The sequence below is a fragment of the Meriones unguiculatus genome, chromosome 8, assembly GCF_030254825.1.
Source record: "Meriones unguiculatus strain TT.TT164.6M chromosome 8, Bangor_MerUng_6.1, whole genome shotgun sequence".
Taxonomy (NCBI): Eukaryota; Metazoa; Chordata; class Mammalia; order Rodentia; family Muridae; genus Meriones; species Meriones unguiculatus.
Genome location: NC_083356.1, coordinates 117,429,632 through 117,456,071, shown reverse-complemented (window position 1 = coordinate 117,456,071; position 26,440 = coordinate 117,429,632). Strand labels below are relative to the sequence as shown.

Sequence of the window (26,440 nt, the reverse complement as noted above, 5' to 3'; positions counted from 1 at the left end):
CTCATAAAGATTCAGTCACCTATAAAATGTTTTCTGTTGTGTCCCACAGGCCTTGTATGGCTGAAGACTGTCTATGAATTTGTTTTGAAGACATCTTAGAAATGAGGACTGCTTTTCACATTCATAACAATGTCCACCAACTTCCTGTTAGCCCAAGTGTGTTAGAGATGGAAGGAATCACTGGACATAACGTCTTTTAGATCACAATGCCCACTTGGCCCACAACCAGAGCATCCGCAGCCCGAGAAGGCGGTGGGGACCCTGCAGGTGGGCGGAGGGCGTAGAGGCATATGGACCTTCACTCCCAGCCAGATCTTTACTTCTTTACCCATCTTCTAAATCCTAAACATATTGGACCACTTCTGCCTTCATGTGTGGTTTTTCTTCTTCCTCCACCCTCAGCCCCAACTCTCACCTCTTCCTGTGACTCTGTAGAGCATGCATTGCCACTCTTGAAAGGGCATGTGGGCCAATTGTTTTTTGTTTTGTTTTGTTTTTTTGAGGAGGCGTTGTTGTTTTGCTTTGAACTATTATTATTTCAGTGGCTAGACATTTAGCCAAGGAAGTCTCCTAAATGCAAATAACACATTCTTTTCCAGGTGTTTCACTCACAGCATCCCAGCCACAGCCCACATGGAATCATTGTGGATTAAAACAATCAATGTACTCATCTGGAGAGAGAGAAGAAAATGTGATTGCTGTTTTATTGGAAAACCCAAATTATTAAAAAAGAAGTGTAGGGAAAATATAGCTCCCTAAGGAACACTTTACTGTGGAAAGACAGACATCGTAAAATGTTCAGGTAGTCTGTGAACAAACTCATATCAGGGGTTGGGGAGCTGGCCTGAGCATCCGCAGAATTAAGGGGGGAGCCTTGCTTTTGAAGGGCCTGGTCGTACCAAGCCAAGCGGTCTTCTTATCTTGTGGAAGGTTGAAGTCTGGAAACTTGATTACAGTGAACAGTTTAACAGTGTCTTTCCGGCTGGAGAGATGGCTCTGTGGTTAAGAGCACTGGCTGCCCTTCTAGGGTATCTAGGTTTGGCTCCCAGCACCCTCATGGTGCCTCACAACTCCCTGCATCTCCAGTTCCAGAGGATCTGATGCCCTCTTCTGGCCTCTTTGGGCACTGCACGTTAGTAGTGCTCAGATACACATGCAAGCCCAATGTCAAACACGTAAAGTAAAATCTTTAAACAAACAAAAAACAGTGGCTTTATTAATATGCATGCAAGTAACTTCAAATTTGCAAGTGTTAGCCCCAAACCACACTAGCTTGAATTTTCGTTGTCTACAATAAAGTTGATGCCACATACAGGGTAAAGAATTTTCATTACATGAAATTGTGAATCTATCAGAATTCTTCCACAATGTTTTGAGTTCTGGGCTGGAAGCAGCATGGTTCTCCCTCTGATCTCAGGGTGAATTTTCTAGAGTGCAGCTATAACAAAGCAAAAGTGTGCCATTCTGGATAAGGAACGTGGGTCTGGGGGAGATCTCAGCAGAGGAAGGACCACCCCTCCCCAGCAGCGTCTTCAGAGGGTCCCTAGAAAGAGAATGGTTTTAGTTTCATTCATTAGTATCTGGGTCAGCAGATATCAACAGAAAATATAAACCTGCTCTCCTTTCCCGCCCCTCCCCCAGGCCAGAAGATTTGCAGGAAACTGCCAAACCAGAAATGGTACCCCGTGCGTCTGAAAGGAGTCCTCAACCCAGAGCAAACAGGACTTCGTTTTGTTTTGTTTTGTTTTTCTCCGAGATGTTGGCGTCTGGTTTTCTTTGATTGCTAAGGGCTTCATCAGAAAAAAAGTCGAATATCTACAATTCCCTGTTATTAACACATACTGTCTTTTGTGAGTGATGAATCCAGCCAGCTGCCGTGTCTGCCTCTATTTTCCATCCCTGTCAGTCATAAATCCTAAAACCTACAAGTGATGATGTGGTTTGGCTTCTCCTGGTGGTGCTGGCTGGAGCTCGGGTGCTCATGTCTCCAGTTTTATTGTGTTGGGAAGACAGACAACTCTTTCAAATTGTTGATGGAGATGTTGGCCATGGCCCAGCTCTCTTGGGCGATGATATGTGGATTGCTTACTCTGAGGAATTGCTTTCCTCCACCCCACCCCCTGGCCAGCAATTCCCTTCATGATACTGTGTCCATTCTCTTGGAAGACTGTGAAGAAAGTAATAATGCTTTTCTCATCAGTTAATGGGAGGGTGGGAGTGTGGGGTGAGTGTGTTGAGTCTGAGAACATGAAAGAAAATAACTGAGTGACTAGATACCGGACACATTGGTTCAACCCTTCCTCCTGCTTTCCCTCAACCTTCTTCCCCATGAATTTGTTAAACACCTTAAATACCTTTCACTGCCCTGGGTATCGGCAAGTCCTGAAAAAGTTCATGGTCTGGCGTGGAAAAGGCAACTATCATTTGGGAAATCAAAGCCAGCTGTGAGTTTGTATTGTGTGTGTTAGGGGGGAAATAGCTGCTTTAGCAATAAACCAGCATTTCAGTGTCTTAACAGAAACTATTTCTCAAAGAGGCCAAAGATGGTCCTTATCTGAAGAAGGCTTTCTCTCTGCAGTCAGGAAGGAGCCAGGCTTCTCTCTTAGGGCCTGGCCTTTCTGTATCTTTAGAATCACTTCCAGCCCTCCTGGGTAGTAGGGCAGGCAAAGCTGCTTCCCAGAAACTCCACTTCTGTTCATTCTCCTGGGTGAAAACTTGTCATCTGACCTTGGCTAGGCTAGAAGAAGGCTGAGAAGCACAGACTGAGCCAGGCAGCTGCATTCCATGGGATAGAAGGAGAAACGAAACAGAGCTGACAGTGAACCCCAAAGAGAACATGAGCTCATCCTCCCACTCTCCCCTCCCCCACATCTCTCTGTCTCTCCCTCTCTTTCTGATAATGGAAGACAATAAGAAAAACATACACAAGTAAGTCGGAGAAAGGAACACAGACATTTGTGAGTCCTGAGGTAGGAACAGGAGCAGATCTAACCTGTTTCTCCAGTAAGAAAGCATGATGCTGTTTGTGCCAATTCTCATTTTCCAGTTCCCTACCATGGTGTGATCTGCCTCATTCTCTCTCTGTTTTCTTTTTTTTTTTCTTCTTCTTCTTCTTTTTCTTTAATGGCTCATAAAAATTAAGTCTAAAACAAATGTGCTTCTTCTGAGAGCAGCTTTGGGTGCCCTTCAAGACTCCTAACTTGCGAAGTTCGTTTTATTGGGTGCCATTTCACTACCAGGGAAATGAGCCACTACCTTGAAGTCAGGTTTCCTAGCTTCCCTCCCACGCCCACCCGAGTCTCCTCCATTTTCCTTAGAGCCTCAGTGAGCACAGTTTCTTTCATCTTAATGTGGTCAGGGAGAAGATGAAAGGAAAATTTCCTTAACTCAATAGTGAAACTTCCCAGTTGTGAGGCACTTTGAAATACTAACTAATTAATACACACAACTCTCTTCCCAAGCAGGAAGGATTGCTCTCTCGTTTTCCACAGCTGAGAAAGCCGCAGCTAGAGAAGGTTGCCCTAGGCTGTGCACCTCGTCTGAGAACTTGTAGGTAGCAGCCCTGCATTCTCTCGGGACAGCATGCTGCATCTCTGGAGAGTAATCAGCTTTTATATGGGTTGTAGCTAACAGTGACTTCCTCAGAGACTCTACAGAGCCCCTGGCACCAGCCAGGCAATTAGTAATGTTCTTGTCACCAGCTCTGAGCAATCCACAAAGGGGAATAAGGGAAAAGCGATTCACTGCATGGCTCTCTCTCTCTCTCTCTCTCTCTCTCTCAAACACTTTGGGAGATAGAAAAATCCTTTAACAATAATCACAAACAGTGAGCTAAACTGGAAGTCCAAAAGACAGGAAGCATTTTGTTCATATCCTTATGCTTTTAAGATCTTACTACCACAATTACTGTCATTTCACAGATAGAGAAATTGACGGGACATCCCTGTTCCCAATGGCAACCATTACTGAGTCTCTTGCTAATGCCTTTATTTTGACTCCACTCAACAGTGTAAAGCATTGTAAGCAAATAACGCTGCAGCTATTTCAGCAAGAAACAAATGAACAACAACAACAAAGAAAACCCCACCAACTATAAAACCACAAACAACCATGGTGACATTTTGTGTGAGGGTTTTGCCCCAAGCATTACTTCTGAGGGGAAACAACTGGTTCTGAAGGGCTTCGTGGTTGTGTAACCACAAGCTGACCAGAGTGGTTTCGAAATCTCTAGCTCTCCTTCGGAGGGAACCCAAAATGCTGGTAATGTTCCAAAGTCAAAATATTTATTTTTTCCAAGACTATATCATAGTTTGGTTATGAGGTATAGTAAACACTGTTGGCTGTCATGAGTAAGAGGCCCTCGGATAGAGCATGGCTCTAAACATGATGTTTATGCTAACCGAGGATTAACAGGCATGATGAGATCCAGCCTGGACATTCTGGGCTTGTTTTATTTGAGATCACAGAAAGGTTTGACGTGCGTGTCACAGACCTCTGTGATTAACGTGGAAGCCGGTGGCTCTGTGTGGCTGCCGAGTACTCCCCTGGGGCTAACTGATGCCTATAGCATCAGTGCCACGTACTGAAGATTTTATATGAAAACGAAGTGTCAGAATATCTCATATCTATATTAATCACCGAAACGCTGGCATTTCAGAAAGATCAGGTTAAGCGCAATGTTTTCTTAAAATTGTTATTACTCGTTCTCTTTACATAAACTTTTCAAATTGCCTATATGAATCACATGTCTCACAGGAAAGTATTGCTGTGCCCTGCTTACCTAAAGGTTTCCTAAGTACAAACCTGCATTCATTCACCCAATCAGACCCACAGAAACCTCCACAGCAGCCTGCTTCAGGATGAACTGGAAGATAGTGTTCAGATGAAAGGATGCTTCCTGGGTTTAAATCTGTATTTATTGTCTTACTTTTTAGTATCAAAAAGTATATTAAGGAACTCTCCACTTCCTCCTTCTCCTCCTCCCCTTCTTTTTACTTTCTTTATTTTTCTTCTTTTTCCTTCTTTTCCTTCTCCCTTTCGTAGTTCCGGGGATACTTACTGCTCTTCAGGCACTCAATCACCAAACCACAGCCCCAGCACCATTCCATGCTTAGGGGCTCACCGGGCCCGGCGCTACTGGCTGTGTGCTATTACAGCAGATTATAGGCTTCGGTTAACTCTTCTCTTCACCACACTTTCTGTTTGGTCTCTGACCAGAAATTTTGCCCTTCATTATTCTATTTCCCCCATCCATCACAATGCCAGGATTATCCCCATTATTTGTTGAATGATTATTTCACTGAAAACTGAATCAGTGGAAACAATTCTTTAATTGATACTGTTGTACTTTTAATAATAATGTTGGGGCTGGAGAGATGGTTCAGTAGTTAAAGGCTCTTGCTGCTCTTGCAGAGGACAGAGTTCAGTTCTTAGCATCCTCACTCCTGCCTGGAATTCCAACTCCAGGGGATCCACACCCTTTTCTGGCCTTGGAGAGCCCTTCATTCATGTGCAGAACCCTCTCCTATGACACAGATATACACACACATAATTGAACAAATAGTTGAAGCTTGGTTGACAGTTCAGGGAAGCCAGTGTTAACTGACTTCACACCAGTGTTTTGGGGACAGTTCTTCCTCATTAAACACATCCCCTTGAGGCTACAGAGAAGGCTCAGTAGTTAAGGGCATTTCTTGCTCTGGCAGAGGACCAGAGTTCAGTTCCCAGCACCTACATTGGGAGACTCACAGCCTGTGTGATTCCAGCTATGGGGGATCTGGCACTTTCCCCTGCCCTCTTTGGGCACTCACACTCATGAGCACATACACAGAAACACATATTTAAAAATGGAAATAAATCTCTTAAAACAACTCATAGAACTTCTACAATCACTTTTTATAGGTTGCCTATTCCCTGCTGGATCCTGACACCCCCGCACATACAGGCAGCACTATTTGCCTCAGTGTGCTAAAACAACAACAAAACCATAATATAAAGTTGGGTGGAGGTGAGGAGGAGTTGGAAGGAGTAAATAAGGGTGGGAATGATCAATATGCATTGTACACATGTATGAAATGTTCAAAGAATAAATGTTCAGAGAATCACTTTTCTATTTCATATTTTGGAGCACCACATTTTATTAACCACTGCTTTTCATAATTACTTCCATTAACTTGAGATACTCTGAAAATAGTACTGATGACTACAAAATGCTGTATGAAAATTATACAATGTAAATAATAAACTAATAAGTAACTCCTTTGTGTTTGTGTAGCATAAGCCAGCGAAGTTTGTGGTAGAAGGGAGTACATGAGCATACATTGTGGGTTGAGATGGTTCATACAGAAAAATCAGCCCTGTGTTTAGGGCATTACATAACTTAGTGTCTTAAGCCCAGACATGCTGAGAGTTGACAGGAGTGCAATGATATTCATTCTGACACTAAATGTGTATGGTAGACTGTTGTGAACCAGGACACTTGGTCATCCCTAGTTATATTCAATGAGGATCATTTCCCAGGCAAGGGAGCCATGGTGCAGGAAGGATGGATGGATGGATGGATGGATGGATGGATGGATGGATGGATGGGTGTTTGGATGGATGGGTAGGTGGGTGGATGGATGGATGGATGGATGGATGGATGGATGGGTAGGTGGATGGGTAGCTGGATGGATGGGTGGATGGGGGATGGATGGATGGATGGATGGGTAGGTGGATAGGTGGATGGATGGGTGGGTGGGTAGGTGGATTGGTGGATGGATGGGTGGGTGGGTGGGTAGGTGGGTGGGTAGCTGGATGGATGGGTGGATGGGGGGGTGGATGGATGGATGGATGGGTAGATGGGGTGGATGAATGGATGGGTAGGTGGATGGGTGGATGGATGGGTGGGTGGGTAGGTGGGTGGATGGATGGATGGATGGATGGGTGGGTGGGTAGGTGGGTGGGTAGATGGGGATGGATGGATGGATGGATGGATGGATGGGGGTGGATGGATGGATGGCTCCCACAGAGTGATGGGAAGGAAAGGACCTTCACCCATAGTGGAAGCCTCAGAAATTAGGACTAACAGCTTAAGATCTTGTCTTTTGTAGTGGTAACCTCCTAGGGAGAGGACGTCCTCTAATGTCTGCTCTCCAGGTGACTCACATACCTGTTTGAGCCCCATGTATGAAGTTCCATCACCTATCCGTTAACCCTCTGATCCAGAAATCAGACCAGAGGGCTCACCTGTGCTGTCGTAGGGGCGATTACTTCCTGGACCAATGTTTAAGGAGCCAACACCTTTCTCCTTCATTCCGAGCTTGCTGTCACAGAAGCTGGAAGGGGACAGCCGAGGGGCTGCAGCTCATTAACGGCACATGCCTGTCGTGGTTCTCGGTTGTTCCCTACTCGCCTTGGAGAAAAGCTGTGTTTTCTTGATCATTGCTTCCAATTAAAATGCACGCATGGACTATCACAGAGTAATTGTGGTTCCAAGCCACGAAGAGGCTTATCCAGAGGGTGCGCCATGGTGGAACTGGTCCAGGGGGCCGATGGCATTTCCCGCTGTAGCACCCTGCTTCATAGACACTCTTCATGAAAAGGGCCCCTGCCTTAACGTCTCTTACCACACAAGCTTGAATTATTCCAGAGTAACGGGCGTGGGCCTCTCCCAAGGCCTCCTACCTCGTACCATTCCTTTGGTTTCTTCTTTGGGTCAATGCGATCCCGCGTAGCTAATAAACGCAGAAAATCTAGAGGATGTCTGTGCTGCCGGCGTTCCATGACGCCGGCTGGCATTATTCAAGATTTCATTCTAAACCTCCTTTAGGGTGACTTCTGCGCACCTGCAGTGCCCATCCAAGAAGATCAACAAATGGCTGAAGACAGATTTCTCAGCGAGAGGAAAGAGTTATTACCTTACCATCAGTCTAATGAAAACAGAGGTGAAATACCAACCTGTGCTAGATAAACAGCGCACTGAGCCATCCATCACACTCAGCCGCTCCGAGCCCAGCACCCCAACCAACACCACCTGACTACTGCGCCTGCGCAGACAAGCCCCCACCTACGGAGGGGCTAGGACCTTTCCTGGCAAGTTTTGTCCAAATAAAGGTCCAGACAGAAGTCCTTTCAGTTATTCCTTTTCCCCGGTGTGAATCCCCTTTCCCCGAGACAACAGCAGCTTCGCAGGTTTTTGCTTCTCAGTTTCATGCTCTGCTAAACTGTGGTTGTCATCTGGGCCCTGTTTCCTTGGAATGGTCCACTCAGCATTTTGCAGGATGACTTTCTCAGGACCACCTAGTTCATAACCAGCAGGTTCCTCGCCCAATAAGAAGCCCTTGCTATTCACTCTGGGCACACATGTCAAGGTACCCAAAACTTAAAGCAAGACGTAAATTGTGCATATATATGTGTGTGTGTGTGTGTGTGTGTGTGTGCGCGCGCGCGCACGCTAACTTTCTACATACATCATTTGTTTTGCCTTTACAATATCATTGAGGTAGAGAAGAGAAGACAGCAGCGATCTCACCTGAAAGGAAGGAAACTACATCCCAGGTGAGTTCACTCAAAGTCATAGAAGACAACTAGAACCGAAATGTCTTTTCAGATGTATAATTAAACTGCAGCCTACCACCCCAAGCTCAGCTTCCTGCCCTGCATCAGACTTCTCTGGTCCTGTTTACGAATACCATTTTTTCTAAAAATCAAGTCTCCAATAGCATCTATGCAGCCAGGTTCCACAGAAGACCTCTCTCTCCCCAACTCCTACTCCTTCCTCATTCTCGTCCAGAAGTCAGTGCCCACAGTCTGGTGGACCCTTGACAGCTCGGAACAGGTGCATTTAAATATAGAGGTGGTGACAGGGTGCGGCTACTCTTAGCCTCAGAGCCTGGGGTAAATACTCGCATATGGTTCCTGTCTCTAGATCTAGCCTTGTTTTGTGAAAGGTCCTGAGAGGACAGAACCCAAGCCTTCGTTGATCCCAAAACCCCGGGCCCTTTAACAGCATGATTCTTGCAGGCAAGGTGACATTCCTGATGCTGACAATGTGAGCAGTAGAAGCAAGAGGAAGGAAAAAAAAAAGGAGAGAGAAAGGAGGAGGAGGAGGAGTGAGGAGTTCTTTACACTAACCAAACAGAATATTAAGTGGGGACAGAATCTGTTTTTAATGGTTATAGCCATGATCACTCCCTCACCCGGAGCAGTAGCCCACAGTTTATGGGTGAAGTCAGAGTATACGACTCTCCCACCTACCCAATACCTGCTTTCCTCTTTCAGTTACCTGTAGTTAACAGTAGCCCAAACCCTTAAATGGAAAATTTGAAGACATAAGTGTCGTGTGCCCTTACGAATAAGGAGGTGAACCATTGCCTACCCAGGATGAGAATCGTTCCTCCACACACCACCTACTGGTCAGAGATGTGGTAGCTATTTGGTTATCAAACTGACTGTCACAGGACAAGGCTGTTGTGTTTAATCTTTGTTTTACTTCTCCATGGTCCCAAAGCTCAAGACTAATGGTGATGGTGAAGCTGCTATGCCAAGAGAAGCCAACAGGGGCCTCGTGTAAGTGAAGAGATGAGCGTTCTTGGCTTAAGAAAGGAAAAGAAACCAGAGGGCAAAGTTGCTAAGATCTACAGGAAGAATGGAACTTCCATCCATGGGGTTGAGAAAGAAAAGGAAATGCATGCTAATTTTGTCTCCGCCCTTCAAACACCATGTAACAGCCACAGGACTAGTGTGAATAGTAAACACAGAACGGGCAAGTGCAAATAGAAAGAAAGCCTACACATAAAGTTCAGCCTGATTCTCAGTGCCAAGCATCTGTCTCAGAAGAATCTCCCATGGGTTATTCCATATTGGCCATCCACACTTGTGGGTTCTTGTCCCTTCTTACAACTCATATCAGAAAATTCATTTTGCATTGTGACATTTGTGTGCTGAAATCATAAAGCCAAACTTAAATGTTCACTTTTTTTCTTACTTTCTAAGTGTATTATTTATTAGAAAGTAAAGAAGAACTGTAACAATTTTTTCAACACATTTGCAAACCTTTATTAAATATTTCTGGGTGTATAACATGATAGACTTTTGTATCTCAGCAACAATTGTAAGATGACAAAAACTCATTTAGTTTCAATTATCATAATCAAATCTTTAATCTTCATTGAACTTACTTTGTTTTTTATTTATCTATTACAATTTATTCACTTTTTATCCCAGCTGTAGCCCCCTCCCTTGTGCTATCCCAATCCCACCCTCCCTCCCTCATCTCCTCCCTGGCCCTCCCCAGTCCACTGATAGGGGAGGTCCTCCTCCCCTTCCATCTGACCCTAGCTTATCAGGTCTCTTCAGGACTGGCTGCAAAGTCCTCCTCTGTGGCCTGGTAAGGCTGCTCCCCACTCGGGGAGGTGATCAAAGAGCCAGCCACTGAGTTCATGTCAGAGAGAGTCTCTGTTACCCTTACTAGGGAACCCATTTGAACACTGAGTTGCCATGGGCTACATCTGTGCAGGGGTTCTAGCTTATCTCCATGCATGGTCCTTGGTTGGAGTATCAGTCTCAGAAAATACTCCTGTGCCCAGATTTCTTGGTTCTGTTACTCTCCTTGTGGAGCTCCTGTCCCCTCCAAGTTTTTTTATATCCCTCTTCTTTCATAAGATTCCATTGCACTCTGCCCAAAGTTTGGCTATGAGTCTCAGCATCTGCTTTAATACCCTGCTGGGTAAAGTCTTTCAGAGGCCCTCTGTGGAAGGTTCCTGTCCTGTTCCCTGGTTTTACCCTCTTCCATTGTCTATCCCATTTGCCTTTTTGAATGAGGGCTGGACATCTCCACCCAGGGCCCTCCTTCTTGCTTAGCCTCTTTAGGTGTACAGATTTTAGTATGTTTATCCCATATTATATGTCTAATATCCACTTGTAAATGAGTGTATACCATGTGTGTCTTTCTGCTTCTGGGGTACTTCACTCAGGATGACATTTTCTAGTTCCCACTATTTGCCTATAAATTTCATTATTTCCTTGCTTTTAATAGCTAAGTAGTATTCCATTGTGTAAATGTACCACAATTTCTGTATCCATTCTTCAATTGAGGGACATCTGAGTTGTTTCCAGATTCTAGGTATTAGGAATAAAGCTGCACACAAACGTGATTGAGCAAATGTCCTTGTTGTATACTTGAGCATATTTTGGATATATGCCTAGGAGTGGTATAGCTGGATCTCTAGGTAGCACTATTCCTAATTTTTTGAGAAAGTGCCAGACTGATTTCCAAATTTGTTGTACAAGTTTACATTCCCACTAGCAATGGAGAAGGGTTCCCCTTTCTCCACAGCCTTTCCAGTATGTGTTGTCACTTGAGTTTTTGATCTTAGCCATTCTGATTGGTGTAAGGTGAAATCTGAGGGCCATTTTGATTTGCATTTCCCTGATGACTAAGGACGTTGAGCATTTCTTTAGGTGTTTTTCTGCCATTTGATATTCCTCTATTGAGAATTCTCTGTTTAGCTCTGTACCCCACTTTTTAATTAGTTGGTTTCTGGCTGTTCAACTTCTTGAGTTCTTTATATATTCTGGATATTAGCCTTCTGTCAGATCTAGGGCTGGTGAAGATCCTTTCCCAGTCTGTAGGCTGTCCTTTTGTTCGGCCGACAGTGTCCTTTGATTTACAGAAGATTTTCAGTTTCATGAGGTCCCATTTATTGATTGTTGATCTTCGAGCCTGTGCTGTTGGTGCTCTGTTCAGGAAGTTGTCTCCTGTGCCAATGAGTTCAAGGCTCTTCTGCACTTTTTCTTCTAACAGGTTTAGTGTGTCTGGTTTTATGTTGAAGTCTTTGATACACTTAGATTTTAGTTTTGTTCAGGGTGATAAATATGAATCTGTTTGCATTTTTCTACATGTAGATATCCAATTAGACCAGCACCATTTGTTGAATATGCTGTCTTTTTTCCATTGTATTGTTTTGGCTTCTTTGGTTTTATAGGATAAGAAAATACTGTGAGTTTTTGTACCTTTTGCATGATGAGTAAAAGAAAGTAATGCATATGACGTCCTGGAGAATGGATTTTAACCTCTCTAGAACATTATGAATTGTGTTGATATCTGCTGATCTTTGAAATCACAGCAGAGAGAAAACTGCATCTTAAATAGACTCGTGTAATGCTCAGGATGCAGCAGGCACTAGGTACTAACCCTGTTTAATTCGGCACTCCACTGTGACCTAGTACCCACAGCGTGCAAACAGAGAAGTCAGGCCCACGAGCTTTTCAACACATTCGGAAATAGCCATCCTTTAGAAAATTTACAAGAAGCTAACGACTAAGAGGACACATTGTCTGTTTATAGTCAGAAACGTAGACTCTCCACCTCCAAGGTGCAGGAGACCTTTCCTTTCACTCATGGTGTGTCTGTCACTTTCTGTGGTTGTGACACAAAGCTTTTGAGAAAGCAACATAAAGGAAGAGGGGGTTCACTTCGGCACCTGGTTTCTTGAGTCCAGTCCGCAGTCACACACTTTTGTTTTCACAAGTGTGCACAGGGAGGCAGAGCACCAGTGAACAGGTGGTGAAGCTAAGAGCCTACAGCACATTAGAGAGAGAGGTGGGGGTCGCGGAGACTTGGCACAAGGTATATGCACAATGACCAAGACTCCCCTGGGGCCTGCTATCTCCAAATAGGCTTGTTTCCTCTTTCCCACATTCTCCAAATAATGCTGTCAAATTACAGCTTTATCAACAGATCAAACCATTGATTTGGCCAGACACCTCACAGTAGAGTCACTTCCGGAAAGTCCTACTTCCACATACTGCCCCGGGGACCAATCCTTGAACACATGCTTTGTGTGTGTGGAGGGTGAGGTCTTTCAATGTCATTTCACATCGGAAAGACACAGTCAGAGACTCTCTGCAGTCCCTGGTCTTGCAAAACATGTGACAATACCTTTTTGATGTCGTATTAACCGAGAAGCTTACTATTCATAAGTCTTGCAGGGAAGAATAAATAGTGTCAGGGAACGGTCTATGAAGCCCATGATGAGGGCAGATGACATGCCAAATAATCCAAGCACCTACCAACTCCCTGCTGACTGAAGTTACCTCAAGTGACCTGAGGCTGACTCAAGTCATTCTAGACAAATTACAGATCACTGCCTCTATGGCTACTTACTTTGTGTCCCATTACAGTTTACCCACGGTCACATAATGCCCTTCTTTTGCTCAGGCCATCATGTATTCCCAAGGCAGATGAGTTTTGAATATTAGTTCCTTGGTATGCTAATGGGTATGATTTTAAAGAAAAAAATTGGAGAGTGTGAGGGAGTACTATGATTTGAAGAGAAAGGCTTGTGAAATGAAAATAGAGAAGTAAGTTGGTACTGGGACTATTGAAGACGACTTAGAACTGATTTGTGACATACTGCAGACATCGTGTTCCTTTTGATACTGGGATCCATCCCTGCTTTTGCTGAAATGATTTTTTCCCAAATGGAAAGGAAATATTATGTCTCCTTCCTTTATTTATGTCGCTTAGTGTCCAGAGGTCAGCCATTTGCCCCTTCCCCTTCTGAAAGGCATCCCACTCTTACCCCAAGCACCATCTGCCTCTAAGCACGTACATTTAGTGGAGGCATAAAGTTTAATCCGTCAGTACTGGCATTGTTGGCTTCCCATCCACCATGGCAGCTCCATAAAATGGCAAACGATAAGAGCTGAGGTTTTTGGACTTCTCTGCTGAGGTTATGAAACCTGGAAGTAATCCAGCTGTTGGGTCAAAGATAGACTTCACCTGTACTGGTTTAGATCCATCATGCGTGCAGAATGGAAAGATAAGGTTCCACCCAGTGAGATGCTGAAACATGGGAACCTGAATAGACCCGAGGGCCATGTTAATTAAAGCAGAGCTCTGCCAAGCAGGGCTTAGCAACCAAAGAGACTGTCGACTCCGCAGAAGTGCACAGTTCAAGATCAAACTCAGCGAACCCCTTCATGTGGCTGAGACGCACTCAGAGAACCTGCCAGAAGCTCAGCCTGAATTTTGCTGGCTTCCGCTCAAATGCCTACAGGGCACTTTGATCATGGAGCTGAGGGTCACAGTATTTCAGACCAAACTTGAACTCACCTATCTTTAACTTTGACCAAAGGGCAGAGCAGAAGAAAGCAGAGACTTCAATCCCATGTCAAGTAGACATCACTCTCCTGAGGGGCCGTCAGTACCCCACAAACTGCTTTCAAGCTGAAGGCCCCAACAGAGGCACCGAAATCTGTCTCAATGGGTATCTCCCAAGATATTTTTCAACTCATATTTGTCCTTTGCTGAACTCATTAGTAACATTGGCAATATACAGAATATCGTTTATTTTTCTAGTGTGTTTACATTTTACGGGTCATGCTATGTGGCATGCCAACCAGAGAAGTGTGATGTGGCCTAGATTCTGGATAAACACAATAAGAATTTTTCCCCCTTTGGTAAGGCAGAGTTCAAACCAGGCTGTAGGAGGGAACGCTGGCCTCGCCGTCATTGGTGAGGATGTCCTGACAGCTGTGCATTGGTGCGTCTTTATTCCCAATGCACTCGTTCTTACAGGGTTCCATTCTCGGGGTCTGTGACTGGCTGCGAGTCAAGTGTTTCCAGAAGAGAAGCCCGCGCGTCAGGTCTGTGCTGGTGGAGTGTGCGTGGCCTGGGGAGCCATCATTCCTGCTGAGGGGTGCTCTGCACCACCAGTCTAGGCCAGAGCTTCTACACAGGAGGAATTTCTGGAACCCGTGTCTATGACTTCTGGAGTCCACAGCCCATAGAGCAGCATTTTAAGAAAGGACTTTCTGGTGCTTGGACTCCCTTCTGGCATTTGCAGTTCTTCCTCAGTGCGTGGAGTGTGCAGTGCTATGTCCCCCAAGGAAACAGTTGCTTTAGTTGTCAATGGTCCTAGTGAAGAGGCTTTAACTCATGACAGGACTCTACACCAACAGACCAACCACAAGCCCAATCTATCAGGTGTGTTCAATCTGCCCAACCTGTCCAGGACCACAGCTTTACCTCCCCAACCTCAAACGTGCTTAGGGACTTGACAGTGACTTATAGTTGGGTGCAACTGTCTCACAGGAAACCTATTTTATCTAAGGCATAATTTACCTAATATGTATAGAAGGTGGAAAAACTCTTATCACCATTGAAGGGGAAAACACTTAAACCAAAAAGTCTCTCTGTAACTGTCAAAGGTCAAAGCTGCTGGAATATTGCACCAGAACCAGAACTATTTTCTATGCTGTCTTCATAATTATCCACCTCTGCTCTTCTTTATGAACATGAATTCTAAAATAGAAGTCTTCTGTGCACCTGTATTTGTGTGCATTTGTGTACGGAGGACAGAGATCAACTCGAATGTCCCTTCTAAGGCGCCATCAGCTTGCTCACTGGGCTTGAGCTCACCACACTGACTGGCATTTGAGCCCTAAGGAGCCTGAGCATTAGCATGGCAAGCATGTGCCACCATACCCGACTCCTTTTAATATGGATTCCGGGGCTCGGACTCAGGTCCCCATGCTACTGCTGCCAGCACTGTACTGGCTGAGCCATCTCCCCAGTAAAACAAAACCCTTTAGCAGTCTAAAACACCCACATCTTCTGTGTCCTGTCACCCCACCCATGAGGGTCCGACAAAGACACTGCGTGAGGTCATGAACTGTCTGTGTCGTTAGTTGCACATCTGAATGTTGGATATTTGTATTCAATAAGCTTATGATAGCTGAGCTTTGCTTACTGTTGAACTGTTATCACTCAATACATTATTAAAGGTGTCACTCAAAGTAGCCTTTAAAGCATAAAATGGCAGCTGTCTGAGGTTTGAATGGCAAGTAGCAGTCCTTCGAGAGCCATTGATTTCGATGTAGAGTCAGTGTCCTCTCTGGCTTCTACTCTGTGTTTCAGTTCCACTGTTTTGCTGACTATGAAATGTCCTATCTAGGCTCATGTGTTTGAATCCCTGGTGTTCAACACCCTGGAGGTTCCAGCACCTTTGTAGCAGGAAGCGTGCTGGCAGAGGAGAGTCTCTGGTGATAATTGTTTGAGGGCCGCGGTCCAGATTTCTTTGTTTTTTTGTTTTTTGGAGTATATGGTTGTTCGTTTCTGGTCAGCATCATGTGGGAAGCTTCTGCCACAGAGCTTTAGTCCACACTCCAGCTGCCGTGCTTTCCCTGTCATGATGGACCCTCTGAATCATGAGCCAAAGCAAACCCCTTCTCCCTTAAATCGCTTCTCTCAGATGCTTAGCCAAGCCTCGAAAAGACCTGCAGGAAATTTAAGGGCTTATTACTAGGTTAGTGAAAGAAGCCCATCTCAAAAGGCTGCACTCTAGATGATAACTCGATGGCATTCTGGAGAGGGCGACATCGTGGCAGAGAGTAAGAAGAGCAGCAGATGTTGAAAGTGAGGCAACACAGAGGGATAAACACAACAGGACAGCAAAGTTTTAAAAGGGTGGTAAAATTATTCCATATGATTCAATGATGGATGGTAAACACATGCCGTGCACATTTGTGCAAATGTATAGAATGCCAGCACCAAGACTGAATCCTGGATACAAATCACTATCTCTGAGTGACGTGGACGATGGTGATGGAGGTCCATCAATTATAGGCAACGCACCATTTGAGTGGATGGTATTGACAGTGGAGGGCCCTGTTTGTGCAAGAGGAAAGACAATGTGGGGAAGAGCTTTGAACTTTTTGCTCAATAGTGCCCTACAGAACAAAATAAAACAAACAAACAACTCACAGATAATACATGAGAAAATCCAAGCGTCACCAAGAGAAATGTGCTGAAATGAAATGGGAAGTGTCTATACTATGACAACAAAAATACTTACGGCAGGGAGGGAAACAGCTGTGGGGCCTTGCACTTGAGGTTTGCTCTGCCCAAATGATAGGCGAACCAAGTCCTGGGCTTTCCACCAAGGACTAGTGCAAGAGGAAACATGATTGGTTGCAGGGTCTACAATTACAGCAGCAGATTCCCGGTGGCTGAGGCTGGGTCTCCAGAACTGCACATGGCTCAGAAGGAAGAAACCAGTTCTCGAAGATCTGCCAAGAAATTTTCAGGAGATTGAGTCTCAGGACACCAACAGAGGGTTTTGAAGCAAATTTGCATGATCAGAATATCTTTTTAACTTAATCGAGGAGTGACAAGACAAAAGGTTGAAACGTAGCAGGTCGGAGTGCACACAGACTGTCTGGTCTGCCCCGGTGAGTACCAGCCAAAACTAGGAAGCGCAGAGGGAGGTTCAAATAAAGACAAAGACCTCTTCCTGGAACCTGTCGGTGGCGGAACACGTGGAGCCTGTGCCAGCTCCGCACTCTCCCAGCCAGGTCCCCATTTATTGGCGATGTTCTCTCCGTCCGGCCAAACTCACAGTTCCCTTCCGGAGAACCTCTGCCGTTCTTTCCGTTCTCTTGGAGACTCCTTCCTTTGATGTCCTCACGTGCTGAGGCACACACCACACTCCAGCTCTTAATGCTCTGCTCTCTTGAATCATCTGGCCCTTTGTGCCCCAAGCAGAATGTTCTGTCCTTCCTGACAAGCCTTTGTATCCCACCTACCCCCTCCTCACCCACCTAGGAAGAGATGAAGACGTGTGAGGTTCTCCAAAACTGTGCCAATTAATTTAGGTCCTGATTAGACTATTTCCTGACACTCTGAATGGTGCTTAATGAATCGTACTCTATAAAATCAGACCATCTGAAGGCAGACAGGTCAAGGGCAGGCACCAGGGGAAAAACTAAACTTTAGAGTTCCTATCTAGATAAAAGTCAGTTGAGTGATTTCTGAGCGTGGTGGAACCCAGAAGGCTCTTTAGGGTGCTCAGGCATTGTAAAGCAGACAGCAGACAGCAAACGAACAAGGCCAACTGTCTAGAACATAAGGCAACTGTCATAAAAAAAACACCCAATGCAAGCTGAAAAACAAGCTTCAGTGAAATCTAGGCCCCTGACCAATGACCAACATCAGTGTCAACATCCAAAAGAATGGATGAGAACTATGGCTGCTGCTGTGGTTTGGGAATTTGACCTCATTTCTTTTCTTTCCATCTCACTCTTTTTCACTCTTGAAAATATTATGAACAGTTTCCTTAGCAATGATTTCCTCTCGGAGTCATTCCAGGTGCCTTTCCTTGGCTGCCCAGAGCCAGCCGAACAAGCTGATGTGAAGAGCACCACTCCCTAGTTCCGGTTTCAAACCCTCAGGCACTCATACGTAAAGGTGACATCAGGTCCCCCCCCACCTCCGCGATGTGCCAGTTATCCCAAGTTTAATCTGTGCACCAGTCACAGCATGATGGCAGTCAGTCCCACAGCTCCAGTTACAGGGCGTCAGCACTTACCTTCCAGGCCCTTGTGTTCAAGCCCATAAAAACTAATCACTGGATGAATCTTGGCACCTAGAAGTCACTTCCCAGAAGACTTTTAAAAATGAAACAAAACAAAACCTCTGTATACTGTTGGCTGCCGTTTGTATATTCTCCACAGGCCCCAGAATGGATTAAGAAGTATTTCCCTATATCCCTCGGAAACTGAATGCTTCGGGGCCCTTGGGTTAGGTTCTAACTTGACTGGAAGCGAAAGTAAGTAAGTAAGGCCTCTCAAGATACATGGAAATATTTTCCGTGAGGAAGTGAAGGATGGCGCACTAACCCTGAGACATCAAGTTTCCCATCCAGGGTGTGATTCCCAATTGAAAATAATATGTAGCCATTGCATTTAAATGCTCTCTTTTCCTGGACCAATCTCCAAAACTTTAGAAAATGCCAAAGCATGAGAACGAAGTGTTAGCCTTGTTTCCTCCTGTGTCTCCAGCATCAGACATTTTTTTCTGACCACAGACTATGTTGCAGAGAACTGTGGACTTTGTGCTTTCGTTACTTGCACTTGTACTTCAAAGAGGTATTAATTATGGCCTTTATTTTATGAACGGGGAAACCGAGGCACAGGCCAGTAAAACACTTTGTTGGACTGCATCGGGAAAGGATGCTGGATCCAAACCCAGGCTCAGGGGCAGAGGTTGGATCTGGGTGCATTCAACTTCGTGCTCAGAGCGTAGGTTCTTTACCAAGGTAACTCCTGGTCGGGAGAACCAATGATGCACAGGCAGACATGCTCAGCAGGGCTTTAGTTTGCCAGCATGGTGTTTGGGTGGCTAACATTTCCATGTCATGGTATCTGGCTTCCATAAATCTGGGCTTAGGTGCACTGCAGCATCTACTTTTTCACCGTCCTTGTCAATTTGTCTGGTCATTTTCAACACTGGAAATGTTATTCTATACCGTTAAGGGACCATGGTGGCTAGTGGGTAGCTTTAAATCCAAGATAGAAATATCTTGCTCTCAGTGAAGAAGACAAGACCTAGTCTTGCTGAGCCTGGCCCAGTGGATTTCCTCAAGCCCAAATAAAGGCTTGTATTACTATAAGTTGAACATGTCTGTAAATAACTGCTAGTTGTTAAAGTTTGCTTTGATCACTTCCCATCCTGAAATCGTAGTGAAAGACCAGTTTACCAGGTTCCCAATTTTTTAAAACTCAGTTTTCCTTCTTACACTTAATTACTTTAATTCTGAGACAGAAAAAAATATTCTCAAAAAACAACTTTCACCATCTTTCACTGAGATAGATGAAATTTGTATGTGATGAATTAATTGATTTATAACTGTGTAGATAGCATCTATAGAAGCTTATAAATGTACAAGCTGAGTTTATTTTTGTCATAAGCTTAATATATACAGACTAAGTCAGTTTCTGAATGTGGCATAGAGCATATTGCAACACTGACACTATAATATCAATCATGACTATAAATTATATTGTTTTCATCATGTGAACATTATTTTCTAAGCTTTAATAAGATGCTTGAGATTTTGAGATAAATTTTTGAAAAGCCTAAAATCACAGTAATACCAAACACATAGACATATTTTTCATAACCATTCTTGTCCCATGGGTCAGCAATACCGTTTATAATCATCGTAAAGTTTCATTCCTAATTCCTTTCAATTTATCAGAAGGAAAACACGAATGGTTATTATCCAATTAAAATACTCCCGATGCTTTTAAGGTAGATGTTATGTGGGTTTTGGAGTTTCCCTATGGATAATTAAAGGGGGAGGCAGCTGGGTAACTTCAAAGTGGGTTTAAGTGCTCTGAGCCCAGAGGGATCCTCAGCTGTCCCCTTCCCACCTGTCATGTTCTCATGTATTCTGTGATGTCATAAAAGGTTTAGGAGCATGTGACTAAAGGTAAGACTTTCGTTTGACAGCTACAGCATCCGTTCTGAGTATCACACTTGGCTTGCAGTTGCCAAGATCAATCTGAGACCAATGCATAAATCTAGAGTTCACCCTCTAAGCTCTACCACGAAGCTGTAGTGTTCCTTGCCTCCGGACACATATGAGTGTGTCTTCAGGATGGGTGCTTTAGAAAGGTGTTTATAAAGGTGTTTTCTCTGGGTTACTCAGGTTATATGTTTAAAGAGCAACCCAGCAGGTGTCTACACCTCTAGGACAGCCGAGTTACTCTTTCTTCCAGAGAAATTAAATGGGTCAGTGTGATTTGTATCTTTGAAAAGAAAGTGCAGAGGCATCAAAACTGCACCCCAATTCATTGTGCAAGAATTGTGAACAGAATTTAGACTGGCACCTCTTTTGACACACTTAAGTTCTATCTAGTTTCTTTACTTAATCATCATCTTAAACCAGAACTGGATTACAATCTAGTGAGGTTTCATCATCATCATCATCATCATCACCATATAATCATTCTCACTCATTTACTAGACTGTCCTCTGTCCAGTGTTGCTAATCAAACTCATGTGTAGACTATCTATCACTGAGCTATGTCTTCGCATCAATTTATCAGAAAGCCTTTCTTTTTTTTGTACACATGCCTCTAGTTCTCTGAAAAGAAAACCTCCCAAGTTCATAAGCTTGCAAATGTTCACTTAATAGTTTCACAAAAGCACTCTTGAAGGTTTCACAGTGAAGACTCCTTATTTGAGGTCAAGGTTTCAAAGCATTGGTGTTCCTCAAAAGAGCACAAACTGAGTTTTTGCACTGGGAACTCAAGAATTAGTGAGTGGATAGAGTGAAGGCAAAGAGCTACTTGAATGCTTCGAAATAACAGTCACTTGTAATGAGTGTTATAGCTTACAAAGAGCTTTGTGTGCCTGTTCAGTAAGTACATCTATTACTGTCAGAAACCAGTCACATACTGGTGTGTGTATCTGTGTGTGTGTGTGACGTATATGGCATTTTATTTTTAAGCTGGCCATTTTTTTTACTAGTGATACTTAATGGTAGGTTTCATATCATTAAAGATGATAAAGTAATGGGCCCTCTTCAATGAAAAAAAATTTTAAAGGACCTTAGTAGGTAGGTTGATGACTTAAGTGGTTTTACCAACCTTAGCATATTTGGCACTAGTTACCGTTTTGTGCTCTGGCAGGAGACACTCCCGTCTGAACACCAGTTACTCCAGTTCTCAGAAGCCGCAAGGTTTGATATATGGTCCCTCGTTATGAAAGCTTACCTCTTTACGGCTTCACCCAGGTGAGCGTATGGCTCCAGGCTTTTCTTCTGGGCCCTTGGACCTAGAGGAATGAAGCTCGGAACAGAGATCCTCAGGTGCTGACTTGCAAAGGAGAATCCTGCAGCCTCAGGGACTGCGCTCTGTGAGGCTGGAGACTGCAGCCAGGATATGGAGTCGCTGAATCTTTCATAGGAGAAACAGAGCTTCGGCTGTTAAGGGGGCTAGCCAAACAGGTGACAAACTGCTGTGCTTTCAAGACAGGAAATTCCTCCAAATGCTCAATTATAAGGATGCAAAATGGTCTACACTCAAGAAAACAGGGAGCCAGCAATTCAGCATCATGTTTGTCCGAATTTAATGAAGCATGCCGGGTGGGTATTAACTGGTCCTGGCCAACCCTGCTTTAAGTGGATGGCAGCCTTTTCTACTGGAACCCCACATCTTTGGGGTTTATTTTTAAAGGTCAACCGAGTTTATCTCAGATTGAAATTACTCTGTAAAGACGCTCTGTGCAAGTTTTTACCCTTCCCACCAGTCTGGTTTAAAATTACAGTTCCTTGGGACGTTTAAGAAACTCAGTGAAATTGTTTAAAAGTCTCTGAACACCAAACTCAGAGAAGGCAGAAACCTGCGTAGGGCCGCCTTGGGAAGTGAGTAGATGGGTTATATAAGATTTCAAACCACTCTGTGGATGTTAAATGCATGGGATGCCCAAACCGTTTTTTGTTTTTTTGTTTGTTTGTTTTTTTCCCCAATTCAGAATGCGAAGTTCTAGATGGATTTCTTGTCGCTTCTGCAAAAACCTCAGGACAGGATATTTGGCAATTCCACCTTGTATCAATCGCTATCAAACTCCTGAGAGTTTATTAATTAATTCACTGAGAAAGAAGGGAAGGCGAGCAGTGAATGTCACGAAGGGAAGAAAAGCAACATATACTGTTTGCTACTTGCAGGGACTCTGCATCCCCAGTATTTGGAAGAAATACTAGACAGATGCAGAAGCAGGAAGGAGACGGATGAGTGAAAGCTACTCTGACCTCAGAAAACATACACACACACACACAGTGTCCTTCAGTTTTTACACTTTCAAAAGTGAAAATCTGGAAAAGGGGAGAGATTAGAAAATTCCTGGGTAACCAAAAATCTTAGCCCAACATTCCTTCCTTTTATCAGCTTAAGCCTCCTCCAGCAGGGTCAGAGTAAGCTGTATCCCGCTTACAAAGCAAGTCCACTGATTCCTTAATGTGTCACTATAAACCTCAGTTTCCTAAGGCCACCACCCGGGATGAATTATGAATGGAATTAGCTCTCTTGATTTGGAATTTCCTTACTTTTACTGGTCTTTAAACTAGACTTTTCTACATCCGTACGTAATCGATGGAACCAGCACACGGAATGGCTCTTTCCATAAAACACTAGGCTTCAGAGTGATTTTGCAGTTAAAGAAACTTAAATACGAACTTCTAATGTGGAAAATGTATTTTTCCCTTGCGGGCTTAAAGGCGATCTGGAAAAGTGATGAGCTGGCCGTGAGGCTCCTGTCAGGAACAGCGCTTGCTTGCTTTCATAAACCAATCTGCTACTCATATTTTTAGCCTTAGTCACCTTAAAAATACATAAATTTGGCATTTGGTGATTGAGTTTTGAAGTTGTGGGGTAAAGTAATTTAGAGGCTCATAACTACAGAGCTCAAGAAAATTTCTCTGTGCAAAGGTACCTTAAAACCATCTTGCAAAGATGAACTGATCGACCTCATGATTCAACCTCAGTTATTAGCCACTTTATACCTTAATATATATTCTTCGATATAAAACTTGCACTGTCTTAACATTTTCCTTCAACTTGTCATGTCCAAATTGATTTCAATAGCAGCCTGTGTGCATAAAAAGTGAGACCAGGATCAATGCCAAGTTCTAGAAAGAGAAATGAACTTGAGTTGTGTTTTTTTACTCTAAGGTACATGTTCAAATCCAGTTCATGGCTATCAAAAGAAGATTAACACTAAACACACACCAGCTTTTTTTAGTGTGTCAAAGATAGAACAGAATACAACTTCATATTTTTTACCTGGTAGCGGATATAACTACACATTTGGAGCACATAAGAGAAAAGCAGCAACTAAAATACCCACACCCGTCTTAAAGTTGACTGGAAAAAAGTAATTACTTGCACATTTTACTGGTCACTGACTTCAATAGTAAAATGCTTTCTACAAACTCTTTATCTTTTCCGGTTCTGCAAACATAAAAAAGAGATAAGAAAGTTTCTTTAGTTTCCTCTCAATGTGTGAAAGTCTCTGCCATCTTATCAGGTCTAATTTCCTAGATAATTTTTTTTCTTCAGACCATGCCATTTTAAGAGAATGAAAAATTAGCCCCTCTTTTTTTTAGTATTCTTGGAGGAGGTGGTATTGTATAGGAAAAGCATTTTTACAGCATATATGCATCACCAAGCTTCCTTATCAAAGCATTTGCCTTTAAATTTTAATTTACAAGCTCGGAAGCTCTCTCTGCAGTAAATGTCTTGAATGGGGTTGTAGCAATCTTCTTTAATTAAAAAAAAAAAGACATTACAGCAATCCCATGTCTAGGTGGAGAAAGGTGAAATAGCTGTGATCTCTTAACACGAATATACTTTTAAGATTGAAGAATAGATTAATTTAATTCAAAATGTGAACATAGAACAAAATAACGTGAGTCTAAAGTTTTCCTTTGAGTTTCATGACTGATGGAAAATAAGTTTACAAATTTTAAATGAAAAACTTTCAGTCTGGCCCATTCGGGAGAAAAACTTCTAGGCAGTAAGAATCTTGTCTCTGGGCTTCGGTGGGTGTTTGCCCTATGAAAAGGTGGCAAGGACCCACCGCACTCCCAGTTACTGTCTGCAGTGCCACCTGCCCCATGCCCAAAGACAGACACGTTGGCTCAAAGAGGAACTGTATTTATGTCCATTCCTTTAAGTTCTGTTTCTATGAGCCCTGCAAGCCTTTGACGGCAAAGGCCAAATCACGTTAAGTTGACCCATTTGCTTTCTTAAGCCCGCTGTTCAACCTATTTAAAATTCAACACCGTGTTTCGCAGATGACAAGAAACGTTGTCATTTAAAAAGAGTTAAACACCTGTCTCATTCAGCAAGCAGTGTGTAAAACCAGGGGCCCCGGCGTCTTCTGCAAACTGTGTGGAGCAGAGTTAGTGAGCTCCGCTTATGTAGACTCGCTGGGCTTCTGTTTGCCCAGGAACACTCACCTTGCCATCTCACAAGCAAATGTCCTTGCCATCTGGAAAATTACAACCACAAGCTGTCTTCATTCTAGTAACCCGTGTAAGCATCTCAGGGAACCCCCTAGGACCGCGTGTGATCCCTTTAACTCACCGCTTCCAGGCTTTAATCGGATTTAGCTAAAAACACATACTTTCTGGCAAAACGGCTAACTCTTACGTGCAGCCTCAAACCTTAGGCATCCCCAAGGAGAAATAATGCCGCGAAACACGTCACTGCCCACTCATTTCCCATTCCACTAACTTCCAATTAACACACGAACACGCCGCCTTCGGAGGCCGCGTTCCCATCGTTTGGGGAACTGCAGAAATGGAGGTGACATTGTTGATTCTCTGGGGCTGGGAGGCACTTAGCTTGCACTGAGCACCGTGCCCATCATCTTTGTCCTGGGGTGATACATATAACTTTCGAACTCGCATCCCTGTCTTTACAAACCTGCTTGTGGCGCTGAGGGGAAGGGAGACGTGGGTGGAGGCCACTTCTCTTCTGCCAAGTCAGGGTGGCCAGCAAAGGCCAGCCGGGGCTTTGCGCTCCAGCCTTTTCCTGCCGGGCAGGGTCCCCCTGGAGCAGCGTGCAGAGGAGGGTGCGCTCTGTTCCCGGCGGAGCCTCCACGGTGGGCGCCGAGGAGACTCTTCTCTTTGGGCCCGGCCCGGCCATACCCGTCCCGGGTGGAAGGGGCCCGGGGCAGCTGCTCTCCCGAGCCCGCGCGCCTGGGCAGACGATTGGCCCGACACGACAGGGAGGCGGGGAGCGGGGACCTCAGGGCGGTGGGTCACTCTGAGCTCCCGGGACAGAGCTAGGCACCGGGAGACGTCGTTCTGGAGCGGACGGCTGCACTTGTCCCCAGCGAGAACGCACTTGACCCCCCGCAGGCCGTTTGGAGAGCCCGGGAGGCCGGCGACGAACTGGACCTCGGCCTCGTGGCACCTTCGGCCTTGCCTTAGGGGGACGGCCAGTCCCGGGGACGCCGGCCCGCCCCCTCCTCCAGCACTGCCCCGAGGCTCAGCACCAGGGTGGACGGCGCAGCCCGCTCCCGCTCTCCGAATCCGAAAGAGCGGAGCGAGCGCGGCCCGCGGCAAAGCTCGACCTACACTTCATTTTTTTCCGATTTGGAGAAAATGTCACAGGAGTCGGGGTGGGGGCGGGGGGACCCTCACACTGTAAAGACGGCTTGGAGGGGGCGAGGCGACGAGCGCCAGACCCCGGGCGGCGCGGGCACCCTGCGGGAGATTCCCGGTCTCGCAGCGCGCCCTAGTGGACACCGGGGCCCGCGCCGCCGCCCCCCGGCGCTGGCCCGTCTCCCCGCGCGCCTTACAATCTGCAATATATTATTTCTCGCAAAGTATTGACAGTGTGAGACTCCGCTAACCCCGCAGCTCTTGTCTGTAATCAGCACTTTTATTCACATTTGGGGCGGGAGGGGGATCCGGATTAAATCCCCTTGACCCTGATTAGGTTACAGTGTCATTTTTCCCTGGATCCTCTTTTAAACCCACTCCACACTGCTCCTCTGTCTATTACATGCTAATTTAATTTTACTGTGGACGATATTTTCAGCATTTGCTGAGGACAGTAAATTTTGTAGTTTATGTTATTTCACTTTTTATGACTTTTT

The 26,440-nt window shown here is 44.7% G+C and overlaps 1 long non-coding RNA gene across 3 annotated transcripts; it reads right to left on the bottom strand.

Moving 5' to 3' along the window:
• Positions 1-1,167: 1,167 nt before the first annotated feature.
• On the bottom strand, positions 1,168-25,954 carry LOC132655937 (uncharacterized). 3 transcript variants are annotated; one of them, XR_009593907.1, is made up of 4 exons: positions 25,261-25,954; positions 21,547-21,729; positions 16,842-17,055; positions 1,168-1,543 (listed from the first exon to the last, which is right to left on the bottom strand). It is a non-coding gene; the product is annotated as an uncharacterized LOC132655937 (long non-coding RNA). The 3 variants fall into 3 exon arrangements; XR_009593906.1 differs by lacking the exon at positions 1,168-1,543 and adding an exon at positions 11,345-16,263; XR_009593908.1 differs by lacking the exon at positions 1,168-1,543 and adding an exon at positions 16,279-16,654.
• Between the last annotated feature and the right edge of the window lie 486 nt (positions 25,955-26,440).